Raw genomic sequence first — 18050 nt, 5'->3', positions numbered from 1 at the left:
CTTCCACAAAACTGTTGAATAACCTTAGATTTAACAGACCAGTTTTCCATAGAAAGCAGGGGACAAATTGCAGCAGATAATTTTAATTGTATACCTTACCCTACCTCGTAGGTGATGTCTTGACATGCGACCTCAGTAAACACAACAGTTTTTGTAATTTATTAACTTTATTTGTCATTTGTGTGAGTTTTGGTATGAAAATTACTATATGTAGTGATGGCAATAATGAAAGGTATAATGGTGAATGAAGCAGCATTTGTAGCCGCGGATATTTTATTAATGTATCCCATGTGCATGCAAGCATGATTAAAGGTCTTAAGCTGATCACCCCTGTATGATTGTTACTGACTTTGCTGGTGAGGACATCACTATTTGATATTTTTTTTTCATAGCTATACAAGTCAAATAAATTAGTCTTTTAGTAAAATTGGAGTACACTAGATACAAGGCAGTGTTGGAGTAACAATGGCGTTCATTAGCACCTTCCAACACCACCTCAGCATCTAACTTCATTATAGAGTACATATATCAGGTTATTTTTGTACCAGAAAACTATGGCCTCCTCACTCATTCTATTTTGATTTGCTTGTTTTTTTTTTTTTTTTTTTTTTTTTTTTTTTATTATTACCGAGTGTTTGAAATTTTTTAGTAGAACACTTTCAATAGTTCCTGCCCCTCCTTTGAATGTGTAGTGAGGCGCAGCAAAGCAGTACCTGCAACCAAACAGGTATATATATATACATATATAAATATATTTATTTATATATATATACCTACAAACCAGTGAAACTCCATTCCGGTGATACTTTATTTGTTCCTAATGATGGTCGTCCCAGTAAATGCTCATTCTTGGAAAGTGTGAGGAGGCTGAGGCATCTTGCACATGGAGATACAGCTAAACTACGTTAGTCCCAAATTTATCACTGGTCACCTGTGTTATAACCAACAAATTCTGTTAACACAGGCAGTCAGATGGTCAGAATAGGTGATATGAATGTTGGGACTAATGAGTTTAGACTGTTAAAAAAAAAATACAAGTCCTTGGTTATGATGCAGACCTTGGCTATGGCTTCCAGGCAACAACAGCAATGGTGACTCCTTAGTACGTGGCCTCAGTATAGCATCGTTTCCATCAGAACACAAATTTGTACTGTGTTATATAATGAATCATTGCATAGACCTCTTTCAGACTGTTCCCAAAAAAGATGATGAAAATAAAATACTATTACATACAAAAAAGTGATTTGTTATCCTAAAAAATTAATATTGGGTATGGAGTATGGCAAGTGGAAAGTAGCAAAAAGGCACAATACCGTGATACCCCGAGCTCCCAACTCAAACAATTATGTACTTAAGTGTATTATTTTAGGTGCATTTTTGGGGGTCTGAAATGGACTAATCTAAACTTGGGGTACCACTGTACACAACCCACACATAGGAGAGGAGCTTACGACAATGTTTTGGTCCAACTTGGACCATTTCCCGTCTTGGTTATCCTACCCATTTCCTAGACTGCCTTCTCACATTCTAAACGGACTTCCTTCTCTCCCAAGCACTCTACTCCTGTCCTCCCTATATTTCTAGTCTCTAATCCCAACAACTCTCTCTGTTCCTTAGACATCAAACTTACTTTTCACCAGACTAACACTCTTCACACCAATCTAGTTCATACCTCTCCTCCCTCTATAGTCTCTCTGTGTCTACTCTATTTCTTGTTCCTCTTCAGTACTTTGGAGAAACTGGCCATTCTCTTTCTGACAGATTCAGGGAGCACAAAAGTAGTGTTAGGCTTGCTGACACCAACAATGCTCTTTTCTGTCATATCAGAGATCACAGTCATCTCACTGACTGGTCTTCTGCTAAAACTGTCTACCCTAGTCTAACTTTCACAGTCGCTGTCTGGTTGAATCCTCCCTTACACGTCCACAACTTTCCTTGTATGAATCTTAGTCCTGGCTTTGTCTCTGTAGATGCCTTCCTTTCCCATTATTATCAAAAGTGCTAAACCACAAGGGCTTCCTTTCCCATTACATTGTAAAATGCTCCAAACTTCAAAACACCCATGACTGGTGTGATTCTTTTTTCCCCCTTCTCCTTTGGGTTTTCTTTCTTCTGTCTTGGGTATTTGGTACATTGTTGTTTTTCCCCTTGTGTGTTCTTGTTCCTACCCTTTGTGGGCCCCTAGCTCCCTTGCAGTGTTCCTCTTTATTAGTCTTTGACTGACTCCACTTCTACTACCTCTATCACTACGTCACTTCTTCCTTTCATACTACCTTTCTTGTCCCGTCCCTGTCTGCTGACCTATATATACTCCCTCTTCTCTCCTTTTTGTTAGTGTGACTTTGTATATGGTTCAAGTCGGACCAAAATGTTGTCGTAAGCTCTTCTACCCTATGTGCAGGTTATTTGTGTAAGTGGAAAGTGTTTAATGACAAATACACTGTACATACATACCGTATATACAGTATTATAATCAAGGGGAAGTGCTAAACCCGTAGGATTATGCAGCGCCTGTGGGAGGTGGATGTGGAAGGTATTCAGGCAACTGGAGCACAGATCCAATTCCCTAGATTAAGAGCCCCTTACCAATGTCAAGGAACCTTCCTAGAGGGGTGTATATACAGTAGATAATACAGTGGACCCTCGGTCATCGGCCATAATCCGTTCCAGAAGGTCGGCCTAAAACTGAAATATTTCCAATAAGTATTAATGTAAATACAATTAATCCATTCCAGACACCCAAAAATATTAACAAAAATAATTTTTGTAAAGATAAATTAGTTTTACATACACAAAACAATGAGAACTAAACAAAATAAATACATGAACAATTAAGTCACTATTACATACCTTTATTGAAGACTCTTGTTGGCTTATGGAAAATAGGGAGGAGAGAGGGAGTTGGGGTTATTTGTTTTGATGGGGAATCCCCCTCCATAATGACTTCAGGTTACAAGTCCCTCTCTGGGTTTGCTTCCCTTCTTTGTCTTTTAATGCCACTAGGATCAGCCTGAGAGTCACTGGATCCCTGTCGCCCAAAAATACGTCCAGAGGTCTGTTTCTGGTGTCTCTAAGATTTCCCTGAAGTGGGACAAGGTTTTGTCACTGAACATGTGGCAGATATGGCTTGTTTCAGCTTGGTCAGGGTGATATTTCTCCACAAAAGCTTGCACCCTCCTCCACATTGCACAAATCTCCTTAATCTCTGAAGAAGGCACCTCCTTCCCTCAGTCTTACTCCTCCTCTGAAGCAAGTTCCAGATGAAGTTCTTGCAGCTCTTCAGTGGTTAGCTCTTCACACCTCCAATCCCATGGACTTCCCCAAAGACACAATAGATTCCACAACAGGCGTCGGGTCCTCAGGGTCAGCCCCAAACCCTTCAAAATCCCTCTTGTGGACATAATCTGGCTACAATTTTCTCGAGCGAGTTCAAAGTCCTGGAAGTCACTCCCTCCCAAGCCTTACTTACCTATAAGGCTCATGCAATGGAGGATACTGATTCCTCCAGAGCTCTTAGGGTCAATTCAGTGTCCGAGGTCACTTCAAAGCACCTTTGAAACTGCTTTGGTGTAGGGTTTTTTTGAAGTTAGAAATGACCTGCTGGTGCATGGGCTGGATGAGAGGAGTGGTGTGAGGAAGCAAAAACTTCACTGTTATAAAACGGAAGTCCCTAAACAATTGGCCTTCCAAGTCTGGAGGATGAGCAGGAGCACTGTTCAGTACCATGAGGCACTTAAGTGCCATGTTCCAAAAGGCATTTTTTCATACTGGGGCCAAAGACATCACTGACCCACTCTTTGAAAATGTGCCTTGTGACCCATGCTTTATTATTAGCTTTCCACAATCTATTCTTGACAACATTGTTTTTCTTGAAAACACTGGGATTTTCAGTGATACACTAGTAAAGACTTCACTTTGAAATCCCCATTAGCATTAGCACAGAACAAAAGAGTAAGCCTGACTTTCATAGGCTTGTGTCCTTCAGTGCCTTTTCCTCCCACGTAATGTAGGTCCTCTTTGGCATTTTCTTCCAAAAGAGGCCTGTTTTGTCACAGCTGAACACTTGTTGGGGGAGGAATCCTTCAGTCTCTACTTACCCCTTGAATTCCTGCACAAATTTTTCAGAACTTGCAACCTCCCCATGCCTTACCATACTGTGTATGCCACTACGTTTCTTAAATCTCTCAAACCAGCCTTTGCTGGCCCTAAATTCTGTAACAGCAGCACTTGTTCCAGGCATTTTCTTTACAAGATCCGCATGCAACTGCCTTGCCTTTTCACAAATAATCGACTCCACAACACTATCTCCCACTAATAGTTTTTTGGTGATCCACGACAACAGTTTCTCCATATCTTCCATTATTGGTGACCTTTGTTTCGTTAGCACATTTACTCCTTTCGCAACATTAGCTTCCTTGACTTCTACTTTCTTTGCCAGGATGGAAATGACTGTTGATTTGTTTTTCCCATACATCCTGGCAAGTTCTGGCACTCAAACACCACTCTCACACTTTTCAACAATTTCTTTCTTAAATTCCATCATGTTTCTCACTTTCTTTACCAGAGGAATTTTACTAGGAACTTTCTTTGGCGCAATGGTTACTTATTTCACAGTTGCACTTAATCAATAACCATGTTTAGATGAATGAGCAGAAGCTTCCTCACTCACCCAGAGACAAAGCCAGACTGACACGTGAGCGGATGGTGGCGGCGGATTGACGGCTGATAAGCGGAACGGCTGATAACCGAGGGTCCACTGTACAACTTATGGTGTTAATGCGTTCCTAACGATAGTTCGCAAGTCGATGACTTGGAACCCATTTTCAAACAGACACCCAAGTTAACACTACAGATACATTCCCAAGCCATGTTATCTCATATCTAATTTCATTATTGCTTTAAACTTAAGACATTTAACCAATATTTTAGATTCAGTAATGTTTCTTTTAACTTGAAAACAGTATTTAACATCATTCAATAAATGTGTATGTGTTAAACAGAACAGAGCTACAATACAGTACAGAGCAGATATGTAGAGGAATGCAGCAGTGGAACTCCCTCTCTTTCTCAATGTCCTACTCACTCCCACCCTCTCTCATGTATCTAACAATACTTTTTACATATGCTCACCACTGTGGTTGTCTGGAATGAGAAGCAGATAAGATATACTGTCACTTCTCCTCTTTCATCCCTTCCCCCATCACGACTTTACATAGGTTCATCACTCCTTCACTGTTAGGGCTCTGGTGGCCTGGTGGTTAACGCTCTCGCTTCACATGGCGAGGGCCTGGGTTCAATTCCCAGCCAGAGTAGAAACATTGGACGTGTTTCTTTCCACCTGTTGTCTATGTTCCCCATCAGTAAAATGGGTACCTGGGTGTTAGTCGACTGGTGTGGGTCGCATCCTGGGACACTGACCTAAGGAGGCCTGGTCACAGACCGGGCCGCGGGGGAGTTGACCCCCGGAACTCTCTCCAGGTAAACTCCAGGTAGGGTGAGGGTTTTATGTTAACCCTTTGAGGGTCGACAGGCCCTCTCCGAAACTCGTTCTCAGGGTCGGCCAAATTTAAAAAAAAAAAAAAATTATTTTCTCTTATGAAAAGATAGAGAATCTTTTCCCGATCATAAAGACACCAAAAGTTTGAAATTTGATAGAAAACTTACGGAATTATGCTCTCGCAAAGTTAGCGGTCTCGGCGATGTTTACGCATCGGCGATTTTGCCCACTTTGAGCCCCATTTTCGGCCAATTTCACTGTACTAGTCGACAAAAAACATGAATATTTCGCTAGAACTCCATTTTTTCTATCGAATGGGTGCAAGAAACCACTCATTTATGAAATTCAACTATCCAGTACAGTGGTCAGAATTTAGCAATTTTGCCAATTTCACACAAATTTCAAAAGATGCCAATTTCCGAATAGGGTCCAGAATAAACAAGAAAGACATTCCTGGCACTAAAATGACATTTCCTCTAGTCATTAGTCACGTCTCAAGGCCCCTCTTATATTCTTTTGCTTTCCACTTTGAATTTTTATTTTCACAAAAAATATAAGATTTACTGTTATGCAGACTACTGCATTAGTGTAAAAAATGGTATAAATATTATTGGTGCACTTGTGAAAGAATATTAGACTCACCAGTTGACGTGTATTGCACGCTTGGCACGATTTGTTTACTTTTGAAGTTTGGTAAAAATCGAACATTTCTGCTACTTTGAGCTCAATTTCAAGGCACCTTTCTTTGTAAAACCAGTCAAAATCATCTCAATTTCTGTAATATGTCTTCCATTCTATAAAATGAGACCAAGAAAACTAGAATACAACAATAAATACCATACGAAAATACACTGCAAAGTCGCTGATTTATTCAAAAAAAATGGTCAAAGTTTTTTTTTTCTCATTATGCACTGTGTGCTGCAGGATTTTTTTTAGACTGTGCACACTGACCACATAGACCCATTCTTTCATATGAAGGCCTACCAGCTTTCTCCCACTAGATTTGAGGCCGCTAGAATTTATGAGTACTAGTACGTCAAAAACCCCTACGCGTAAGACGTACTAGTACGACGAAAACCCTCAAAGGGTTAATAGTAATAGTAGGTATGCTCAAAGGGTAATAAATTTGCTACTCCATAATTCTGTAAGAATATACAGCAATGCAGTGTTAGGAGTGAGGTATGGAAAAGAAAATTTTGTAAACAAATGACATATAAAAGAATAATCTGTGACAAAATGTTATTACAAGGGTACAAGTACCTACTTCTTATTTAAGTTTTTCATATTCAATACTGTATTAATGGAAAATCAATAGCCCCTTAATAGCATTCCAAAAGATCAACACTATTTTTCCTGCTCAGAATTTGGGACAATTGGACGGAAATGCCTGGTTAGTATAGAATGGGTATAACCCTTTCAGGGTTTCTGACGTACTAGTACTAGTACAGCTTACGTGCCAGGGTTTTTGACGTACTAGTACACAAATTCTAGCGACCTCAAATCTAGCAAGAGAAAGCTGATACCTACATATGAAAGAATGGGTCTATGTGGTCAGTGTGCGCAGTATAAAAAAATCCTGCAGCGCACAGTGCGTAATGAGAAAATAAAAAACTTTTTGGTTTAAAACAGCGAATTTGCACTGTATTTTCGTATGGTATTTATTGTTGTATTCTAGTTTTCCTGGTCTCATTTTATAGAATGGAAGACATATTACAGAAATTGAGATGATTTTGACTGGTTTTACAATGAAAAGTACCTTGAAATTGAGCTCAAAGTAGCAGAAATGTTCGATTTTTACCAAAGTTCAAAAGTAAACAAATCATGCCAAGCGTCCAATACACGTCAACTGGTGAGTCTAATATTCTTTCACAAGTGTGCTGATATTATTTATACCATTTCTACACTAATGCAGTAGTCTGCATAACAGTAAATCTTCTATTTTTTGTGAGAATAAAAATTCAAAGTGGAAAGCAAAAGAAATGTAAGAGGGGCCTGGGGACATGACTAATGAACAGAGGAAATGTTATTTTAGTGCCAGGAATGTCTTTCTTGTTTATTCTGGACCCTATTTGGAAATTGGCATCTTTTGAAATTTGTGTGAAATTGGCAAAATTGCTAAATTCTGACCACTTTATTGGATAGTTGAAATCGGTAAATGGGTGGTTTCTTGTACTCATTCGATAGAAAAAATGGAGTTCTAGTGAAATAGTTATGATTTTTGTTGACTAGTACACTGGAATTGGCCGAAAATAGGGCTCAAAGTGGGCAAAATCGCCGATGCGTAAACATCGTCAAGACCGCTAACTTCGCGAGAGCATAATTCCGTAAGTTTTCCATCAAATTTCATACTTTTGGTGTCATTATGATCGGGAAAAGATTCTCTGCTGTGTTCCAGGTCTGGAACATCCTGTCTCTGTCCACCTTGTCAATTCCTTGCAGTATTTTGTACGTTGTTATCATGTCTCCCCTGACTCTCCTGTTCTCCAGTGTCATTAGGCCGATTTCCCTTAACCTTTCTTCGTAGGACATTACCTTTAGTTCTAGAACTAGTCTTGTTGCAAACCTTTGCACTTTCTCTAATTTCTTGACGTGCTTGACCAGGTGTGGATTCCAAACTGGTGCTGCATACTCCAGTATGGGCCTGATGTACATGGTGTACAGTGTATTGAACGATTCCTTACTGAGGTATCGGAATGCTATTCTCAGGTTTGCCAGGCGCCCATATGCTGCAGCAGTTATCTGGTTGATGTGCGCCTCAGGAGATGTGCTCGGTATTATACTCACCCCAAGATCCTTTTCCTTGAGTGAGGTTTGCAGTCTTTGGCCACCTAGCCTGTACTCTGTCTGCGGTCTTCTTTGCCCTTCCCCGATCTTCATCACTACATTTGGTGGGGTTAAATTCGAGGAGCCAGTTGGACCAGGCTTGCAGTCTGTCCAGGTCTCTTTGTAGTCTTGCCTGATCCTCATCCGATCTAATTCTCCTCATTAGCTTCACATCATCTACAAACAGGGACACTTCTGAGTCTATTCCTTCTGTCGTGTCATTCACATATACCAAAAATAGCACTGGTCCTAGGACTGACCCCTGTGGAACCCTGCTCGTCACAGGCACCTACTCTGACACCTCATCACATACCATGACTCATTGTTGCCTCCCTATCAGGCATTCTCTGATCCACTGCAGTGCTCTTTCTGTTATGCATGCCTGATCCTCTAGCTTTTGCACTAATCTCTTGTGAGGAACTGTCGAAGGCCTTCTTGCAGTCCAAGAAAATGCAGTCTACCCACCCCTCTCTCTCATGTCTTACTGTAGTTATCTTCTCATAAAACTCCAGTAGGTGTGTGACACAGGATTTTCCTTTCCTGAATCCATGCTGGTTGTCGTTTATATAAGCTTATTCCATTCTAGGTGCTCCACCACTCTCCTGATAATCTTCTCCATGACTGCATACTATATATGCCAGTGACACTGGCCATAGTTTAGTGCCTCGTGTCCATCTCCTTTCTTAAAAATGGGGACTACATTTCCCGTCTTCCATACCTCAGGTATTTGCCCAGTTGCAATGGACGTGTTGAAAATTGTTGTTAGTGGCACACACAGCGTCTCTGCTCCCTCTGTAAGGATCCAGAGAGAGATGTTGTCCAGTCCCACTGCCTTTGAGGTAATGGAAGGTTCACTCTTTCTGAGAGAGGGAAGAAATGGTATATAAAGTAGTTAAATACACACTAACACATGAACAAGAAGGCTGTTTACCAACCATTTCACGTTCTTTCATAACTCGCCTTTCTCACCTTAATGTGATGCCCTCCACTCTTATCCCAGTGCACAATAGCTTTCAAGTGCTCTCTGCTTATACTTCACTAACTTCCCTTTTTTTCTTGCTCATTACAGGGAAAGAGGGTGGCCAGTGTTCTTTTTAAGACTCAGCAGGCACCCTTAGGTAGGAATAGTGGCTTGGACATTCTCTGCCACTTTGATTGTTGACAAGAGTAAGACTAACTACTGATACCAGTATAGGACTTCCAAATGTTGGCTCCACCCACAAAGTGTTGGATGGTTGGGCATCCAATCTGAAGTACAATGGAAGTCTGCACTGGCATAAGCCTTCACACCACAGGGTCTCCAGTGCAAGAGTACCCTGGCAATACAGGAATCTTACTCATGTTGGTCATTGTTCCATCCTTGTTCCTAGAAAGGTGGCAACCCTAAGCTATGGGATACAACTATGGTTAATGCAACACTGTAATATGCTATTTACAGGGATTTATAGACTACTCCCAGGGGTTGAAGGTGTGTGACTGAACTTGTGAGATTCCCACTGTCCTGATTTTCTATAAGATCCTGCCACCTCCATTTATTCACCTTTCTCCTCACAGTCACTTGCAAACTTTCTATCTATGGATCATGCTACCATTAGTCTCAATAACTAAGACTCACGAAATCGTAATAACACGATTGCAAACAAACCATACCACAGGCGGGATTTGAACCCGCGGTCAGAGAGTCTCAAAACTCCAGACCGTTGCATTAGCCACTGGACCAGCTAGCCACAAGATTCGTCCAACTAGGTATATTTCTACACCATAGGAAGGTTAGCATAGGCACCACTGTGACCACAAATGCAAGTTTTTACAGACGAATCTCCAGCTAGCGTGGCCGTGACAAACTCTAGCTCAAGTCCCCTCACTGCCATCAACATGACTCACGAAATCGTAATAACACGATTGCAAACAAACCATACCACAGGCGGGATTTGAACCCGCGGTCAGAGAGTCTTAAAACTCCAGACCGTCGCATTAGCCACTGGACCAGCTAGCCACAACAAGATTCATCCAACTAGGTATATTTCTACACCATAGGAAGGTTAGCATAGGCACCACTGTAGTCACAGTGGTGCCTATGCTAACCTTTCTATGGTATGGTTTGTTTGCAATCGTGTTATTACGATTTCGTGAGTCATGTTGACGGCAGTGAGGGGACTTGAGCTAGAGTTCGTCACGGCCATGCTAGCTGGAGATTCATCTGTAAAAACTTGCATTTGTGGTCACAGTGGTGCCTATGCTAACCTTCCTATGGTGTAGAAATATACCTAGTTGGACGAATCTTAGCCACTGGACCAGCTAGCCACAATAAGATTCGTCCAACTAGGTATATTTCTACACCATAGGAAGGTTAGCATAGGCACCACTGTGACCACAAATGCAAGTTTTTACAGACGAATCTCTAGCTAGCGTGGCCGTGACGAACTCTAGCTCAAGTCCCCTCACTGCCGTCAACATAACTCACGAAATCGTAATAACACGATTGCAAACAAACCATACCATAGAAAGGTTAGCATAGGCACCACTGTGTCTACAGTGGTGCCTATGCTAACCTTCCTATGGTGTAGAAATATACCTAGTTGGACGAATCTTGTTGTGGCTAGCTGGTCCAGTGGCTAATGCGACGGTCTGGAGTTTTAAGACTCTCTGACCGCGGGTTCAAATCCCGCCTGTGGTATGGTTTCAATAACTAAGAGTCATGTTGACAATAACTGGAGAAAAGTTTGATAATAAATTTGCTTTCACAGTAATGTAATCAACTGGCCATGGAGATCGCTTTCCAGAAATTATATGCCCAAATTTGTGTGGGTATTAGATGCCTCTCAAGCTGGTGTTATCCAAACTATAGTTAGTGGCTGCCATGTACAACAATCAGTGAATATGCATAACAGAATCTGCACTACAGAATGGTTATCCTTCCTTGAATAGTTTTACTCTTGGAAGCCTTTGATGATTATGCAGGTGCCCACAGTCAACTAAAACTACAAGGCCTGCTTCTCTCCAAAGTAGAGACCTTTGCCTCACCCTTTGATGGTCACCTTCACTATTTCAGCAAAGTGGCCAAAATCATGCATGACTTCTGCTCCTTCCTTTTGAATGTTTAACTGGTGAGTTGGCTATAGAACTGCAACCGACTCTGTGGTTTTTGATACTGCTGGCAGTTTGGCCACTTAGCAGAATGCTTTAGATTGACAGTTGAATCTGTTGCTTTACTACTCACAATGACTCCTGTCAGTACTTTCCATCTTGTTGCCTCAAATGAGCAGGGAACTGTATTCCAATCAAAGTCTTGGAACATGAGGTTTAATATTTGTGAGTGGAAAAAACATATAATATGGTTAAATGTCATGAATAATTTTTGACGTACATATACCATCACACAATGTGCAAACATGATGATGTTGAAATGCTGGTAACCAGTATGGTTATCCCAAGCATTTACATAGCAGCTGGCCATGTTGCTAGCTCTCTTTCAAGTGAGATATGGCAGTGGTCTAGAATTCAAGTCACTACTAAGTCACACTGTCAGTCCACCATATCCTAACAGATTGTTCTGTCTACCAGTGGGCACGCAAGATTCACTTCTGCCATCTACACTACCCCAACACATTTGTTTTAACTGATCTCCTCAATTAAAGTCCCACCATAGATGTAGACACTGATTTTTTTAATGTAGATTAACTTATTGCATCAACTTTGATTTAAATTTTACTCTTGCACTGACCCCCCCCCCTATCCTTCACTCATTCCTACCTTCACACATTCCTCCCAGCAGTGCTGTATGACCCTCGTAGGATGTTACAAAATGCGACATCCATAAAGTATAGACATCTCCAGAGAATACTAGAAGGTCAACTTATTGATCACCCTCTTAGCATTGCCTGTTTCTGGTTTTGTAAGTTTGTCAGAGAATATTCTAGTCCAGTTATCCTTTAAAATTGAGACATTTCAATAGTGCTTTGGGATTGCAACTGGATGAATATAAATCAACTAAATAAATTTTGAGATCTTCAATAGTAAAGTTGTCTAGGTGGTTATAAAGTTAATATAGCCTCTCCTCACTTAGTGACATACTTGTTTACTGACGACTTGGACTTACGACGGGTTCTCTGACCAGTATGCTGATTTCCTCTATTTATTGCAACAGACAGTACACTACTGTATAAATATTTAAAAATATACTAAAAATGTTATAAATGGATACAGTGGACCCCCGCATAACGATGGCATCACATAGCGATTAATCCGCATACCGCTTGTTTTAATCGCAAAAATTTTGCCTCACATACCGCTTAAAAACCCGCTCACCGATTTTCGTCCAAGACGCGTCCAATGTGCGGCCTGAGCCACGCTCACATGTTCCGCCGGTGGCATTGTTTACCAGCCAGCCTCCGCGGTAACATCCAAGCATACAATCGGAATATTTCGTATTATTACAGTGTTTTCGGTGCTTTTTCTGGAAAATAAGTGACCATGGGCCCCAAGAAAGCTTCTAGTGCCAACCCTACAGCAATAAGGGTGAGAATTACAATAGAGATGAAGAAAAAGATCATTGATAAGTATGAAAGTGGAGTGCATGTCTCCGAGCTGGCCAGGTTGTATAATAAACCCCAATCAACCATCGCTACTATTGGTGGTACAGCTGCTGCTGCTGCTGCACTGTCAGCTGCTGCTGCTGCACTGTCAGCTGCTGCTGCTGCTGTAGCACCGTTGTTGGTGTGGCTTATTGAGAATACCAAGAAACAATTAACCCCAGAGGATTTGCCACCCAGGATAACCCAAAAAAGTCAGTGTCATCGAAGACTGTCTAACTTATTTCCATTGGGGTCCTTAATCTTGTCTCCCAGGATGCAACCCACACAAGTCGACTAACACCCAGGTGAACAGGGAAAAATGCCTGGAACTAGTGCTCATATTGGTGAATTTAAAGCCAGCAAAGGTTGGTTTGAGAGATTTAAGAATCGTAGTGGCATACACAGTGTGATAAGGCCTGTTCTGGAAGAAAATGCCAAACAGGACCTACAGTACTCAGGAGGAAAAGGCACTCCCAGGACACAGTGTCTCATCAGTCATTGCTGCATCTTCAATAAAGGTAAGTGTCATTTATTCTTCATTTAGTAGACTAGTACATGCACAATATATACTGTGCATGTACTACTCTACTATTGTGCATGTATCCTTCTCTTTGTGTGTGGGAAAATGTATATTTCATGTGGTAAAATTTTTTTTTTCATACTTTTGGGTGTCTTGCACGGATTAATTTGATTTCCATTATTTCTTATGGGGAAAATTCATTCGCATACCGATTATTTCGCATAACAATTACCCCTCTTGCACGGATTAAAATCGTTATGCGGGGGTCCACTGTATGAGGAGAGGCTGTATATTTGGCATAATTAAATAGATAAGCTCCTACACTTCTCTTGGAGTAGTATAACTTGGTACACATTTATGTCAGTTTTTTTTTATTATTATTATCACACTGGCCGATTCCCACCAAGGCAGGGTGGCCCGAAAAAGAAAAACTTTCACCATCATTCACTCCATCACTGTTTTGTCAGAAGGATGCTTTACACTATAGTTTTTAAACTGCAACATTAACACCCCTCCATCAGAGTGCAGGCACTGTACTTCCCATCTCCAGGACTCAAGTCCGGCCTGCCAGTTTCCCTGAATCCCTTCATAAATGTTACTTTGCTCACACTCCAACAGCACGTCAAGTATTAAAAACCATTTGTCTCCATTCACTCCTATCAAACATGCTCACGCATGCCCACTGGAAGTCCAAGCCCCTCACACACAAAACCTCCTTTACCCCTTCCCTCCAACCTTTCCTAGGCCGACCTCTACCCCACCTTCCTTCCACTATGTCAGTTATCTTGTACATATAATCGTATAGTACTGAGGGCACATTTAATAACTGTATGATTCTTAAGTACTGTCTGGTACGTTGCTATGATGAGATATGCTCAAGTAAATGAATAAGTATATACATGTGTGTGTGTTCAATAATGCTTGTTATGTCTCAGCAAGACTCGAGTTGACTTAGATTTAAGCAGTGACAGACAACAAATCCCTAAATAATTTAACATTTCAACCAAAAAGGCAATCAAACAGCTTGCTTGAACAATTTGTCTAATTATTCGCAAAACAGCAATAATGTACGAAGCAGCAGTGAACGGCAGTGTCAGGTAAGGAACGAGACCAAAAGCAAATGACTTGTGGACCTGCAAGAGATCCTACATAAAAGCCATAAAACTCCCTTAATACTGAAACTGAGTTCAGCATAAGCAAATCCCTGACTACAGCAGTGCATAGATGCCACAACGAATGTAGGATGAATGATTAACTTGGGACCAGGGTTGCAGAGAGTGTCTCTAAGACACACAACCTCTGAAAAATGTCAAATATCACTTAGTTTAAATAATGCTCTGTGAACAGAATCGCATAGAGTTACGAGAAGTATGTCTTGGCTGACTCAAGGAGACATGCTCTACCAAAAACAGAGTCTAAATCACATGAGATGACAATAGACTAAGCATGCTGTCACCATGAATAACAGCCAGAGAGAGAGAGAGAGAGAGATTATTGATTGAGATTATTGTCTCAAGGAGCTTGCCAGTGATTGACAGGAGTGACACTGGTCTGTAGTTGCTGATTTCTGCTCTGCTCTTCTTTTTATGAACAGGGACTACATTTGCCTCTTTCCACAGAGAAGGCCATTTATACTGTACTAGACAGTGCTGAAAGATGCGAGTTAGAGGTGCTGCTAGCTGGTCTGCACATTTTCTCAGCAATCTTGGGCTCAACTTGTCTGGGCTCACAGCTTTTTCTTGGTCAAGCGATTTAAAAAGGAAATGCACCTCTTCCTGCCTTATTGTCACCACTGACAGTTTTGACACAGTTCTTGCAGCTAGCCAAGGAGGGTCCCTTGCTGGATCAGGAACTTGCATTTTGGTAGCAAAGTGTTCAGCAAAGAGGTCCGCTTTCTCTCGACTACTAGTAGAGGTGGTCCCATCCTGTCGATTTACAGGTGGAACGAGTTCACCAGGCAGATAACCTTGTCTGTCCTTGACCAGGGACCACCAGGTTTTGGAGCCTACCCTACCTGGTGCTAGCTTTCTTTGTGTGACCATCTGCCATTTAGCGATAGCCCACTTTTGAATGTTGCCCATATGCCTACAGGCTTGCCTGTGCAAGTTCCTGTCATAGGTGGTAGGATGTCTCTTATACCTTCACCATGCCTCTCTGGACATTGCTGGTGCTTTCGACTGGATGTGGCACCAGGGCCTCTTAGCAAAACTGCAAGCTCTGGAAATTGCAGACTCTACGCTATGTCTCCTCAGTGATTACCTTCATGGTAGATCTCTACGGGTAGTTCTCAATGGAACAGAATCAGCAAGACATCCTATTGGGGCAAGTGTTCCACAAGGAAGCATTCTGGGACCATTGTTATGGAATGTCTACTTCAATGACCTTCATCTCATCCCAGAATCCCATGCATATGCAGACGACTGTACACTGACATTCACTTATCCAAGCGAAGAAATGCCAGCTGTTCTAAGCTACATCAATCACCAGCTAAGAGCTATATCAGCTTGGGGAAATAGATGGCAAGTAACATTTTCACCTGAGAAAACAAATGATGATGATCTCTAGGCACCATGATGCTAATGCCGGTGCAGTAGTAAGGATAAATGGGAGGGTGCTGGCACCTGGGGAAGAAGTTGATATCCTTGTGGTGAAATCTGACTCCAAACTGACCATGAAAAACCACATTGTAAATCTTGCAAACAAGGCAGCCAGGAATCTTACAGCACTTCGCCGTATCTCGCATCTGCTTGACAGCAGGGGTTGCAAGATTTTATACGAGGCACAAATACACTCACACCTTGAGTATGCTCCACTTTCTTGCTTCGCCTGCCCCTCTTCTCATCTGTGACTGCTTGACAGAGTAGAGAACAGAGCAAGATGTCTCATCTCTCGCCTGGACCAATCCTGGATAGATCTGTCATTTCAACAGAGCCTTCAACACAGGAGGGATGTGGGTGGCCTCACTGCTATGTACAAGGCCAATATTGTCAAAGTACCACACTTAGATCCACTTCGAGGACAGTGTGAAGCAAGCTTCTATACCACAAGACGGGCAGAAAGCACCAACTTCACTCTGGCTGTACCCTTCTCCAGAACATCACTTCATCTGAGATCATTTATCCCCAGGATGACTCGAGTATGGAACACATTCGTACAGCATTGTGATGTCAACAAGATAAAGTCAGTTGATCAAATGAAAATGCTGGCTCACAGATGGCTCCAACTTCATCCTGTTCCTTACTTGTATGTCTCATAACAATACAAATATTTTCAAATGAGCTGATGTAGATAACAGCTCTTAGCTTGTCAATAAAGTTAGGAATCCTTAACCTATAAATAGCTTGTCAATAAAGCTAGGGATCCTTAACCTAACCTTGTCAAACCCTGTGTGTGTACTCACCTAGTTGTACTCACCTAGTTGAGGTTGCGGGGGTCGAGTCCGAGCTCCTGGCCCCGCCTCTTCACTGATCGCTACTAGGTCACTCTCCCTGAGCCGTGAGCTGTATCGTACCTCTGCTTAAAGCTATGTATGGATCCTGCCTCCACTACATCGCTTCCCAAACTATTCCACTTACTGACTACTCTGTGGCTGAAGAAATACTTCCTAACATCCCTGTGATTCATCTGTGTCTTTAGCTTCCAACTGTGTCCCCTTGTTACTGTGTCCAATCTCTGGAACATCCTGTTTTTGTCCACCTTGTCAATTCCTCTCAGTATTTTGTATGTCGTTATCATGTCCCCCCTATCTCTCCTGTCCTCCAGTGTCGTCAGGTTGATTTCCCTTAACCTCTCCTCGTAGGACATACCTCTTAGCTCTGGGACTAGTCTTGTTGCAAACCTTTGCACTTTCTCTAGTTTCTTTACGTGCTTGGCTAGGTGTGGGTTCCAAACTGGTGCCGCATACTCCAATATGGGCCTAACGTATACGGTGTACAGGGTCCTGAACGATTCCTTATTAAGATGTCGGAATGCTGTTCTGAGGTTTGCTAGGCGCCCATATGCTGCAGCAGTTATTTGGTTGATGTGCGCTTCAGGAGATGTGCCTGGTGTTATACTCACCCCAAGATCTTTTTCCTTGAGTGAGGTTTGTAGTCTCTGACCCCCTAGACTGTACTCCGTCTGCGGCCTTCTTTGCCCTTCCCCAATCTTCATGACTTTGCACTTGGTGGGATTGAACTCCAGGAGCCAATTGCTGGACCAGTTCTGCAGCCTGTCCAGATCCCTTTGTAGTTCTGCCTGGTCTTCGATCGAGTGTATTCTTCTCATCAACTTCACGTCATCTGCAAACAGGGACACCTCAGAGTCTATTCCTTCCGTCATGTCGTTCACAAATACCAGAAACAGCACTGGTCCTAGGACTGACCCCTGCGGGACCCCGCTGGTCACAGGTGCCCACTCTGACACCTCGCCACGTACCATGACTCGCTGCTGTCTTCCTGACAAGTATTCCCTGATCCATTGTAGTGCCTTCCCTGTTATCCCTGCTTGGTCCTCCAGTTTTTGCACCAATCTCTTGTGTGGAACTGTGTCAAACGCCTTCTTGCAGTCCAAGAAAATGCAATCCACCCACCCCTCTCTCTCTTGTCTTACTGCTGTCACCATGTCATAGAACTCCAGTAGGTTTGTGACACAGGAT

At 42.1% G+C, this 18050-nt stretch overlaps 1 long non-coding RNA gene across 1 annotated transcript in view; it reads right to left on the bottom strand.

Moving 5' to 3' along the window:
* Nucleotides 1-573: 573 nt before the first annotated feature.
* LOC138851598 (uncharacterized) overlaps nucleotides 574-18050 on the bottom strand; it is a 31192-nt gene continuing 13715 nt past the window's right edge. Inside the window, exon 3 of the long non-coding RNA XR_011391293.1 lies at nucleotides 574-2685. This is a non-coding gene — a long non-coding RNA (uncharacterized lncRNA). The remainder of the gene's footprint in view (nucleotides 2686-18050) is intronic.

Source organism: Cherax quadricarinatus, unplaced genomic scaffold (assembly GCF_038502225.1).
Source record: "Cherax quadricarinatus isolate ZL_2023a unplaced genomic scaffold, ASM3850222v1 Contig1120, whole genome shotgun sequence".
In the NCBI taxonomy this organism is placed as follows: Eukaryota; Metazoa; Arthropoda; class Malacostraca; order Decapoda; family Parastacidae; genus Cherax; species Cherax quadricarinatus.
This window is presented reverse-complemented; position numbering and strand designations above follow the sequence as displayed.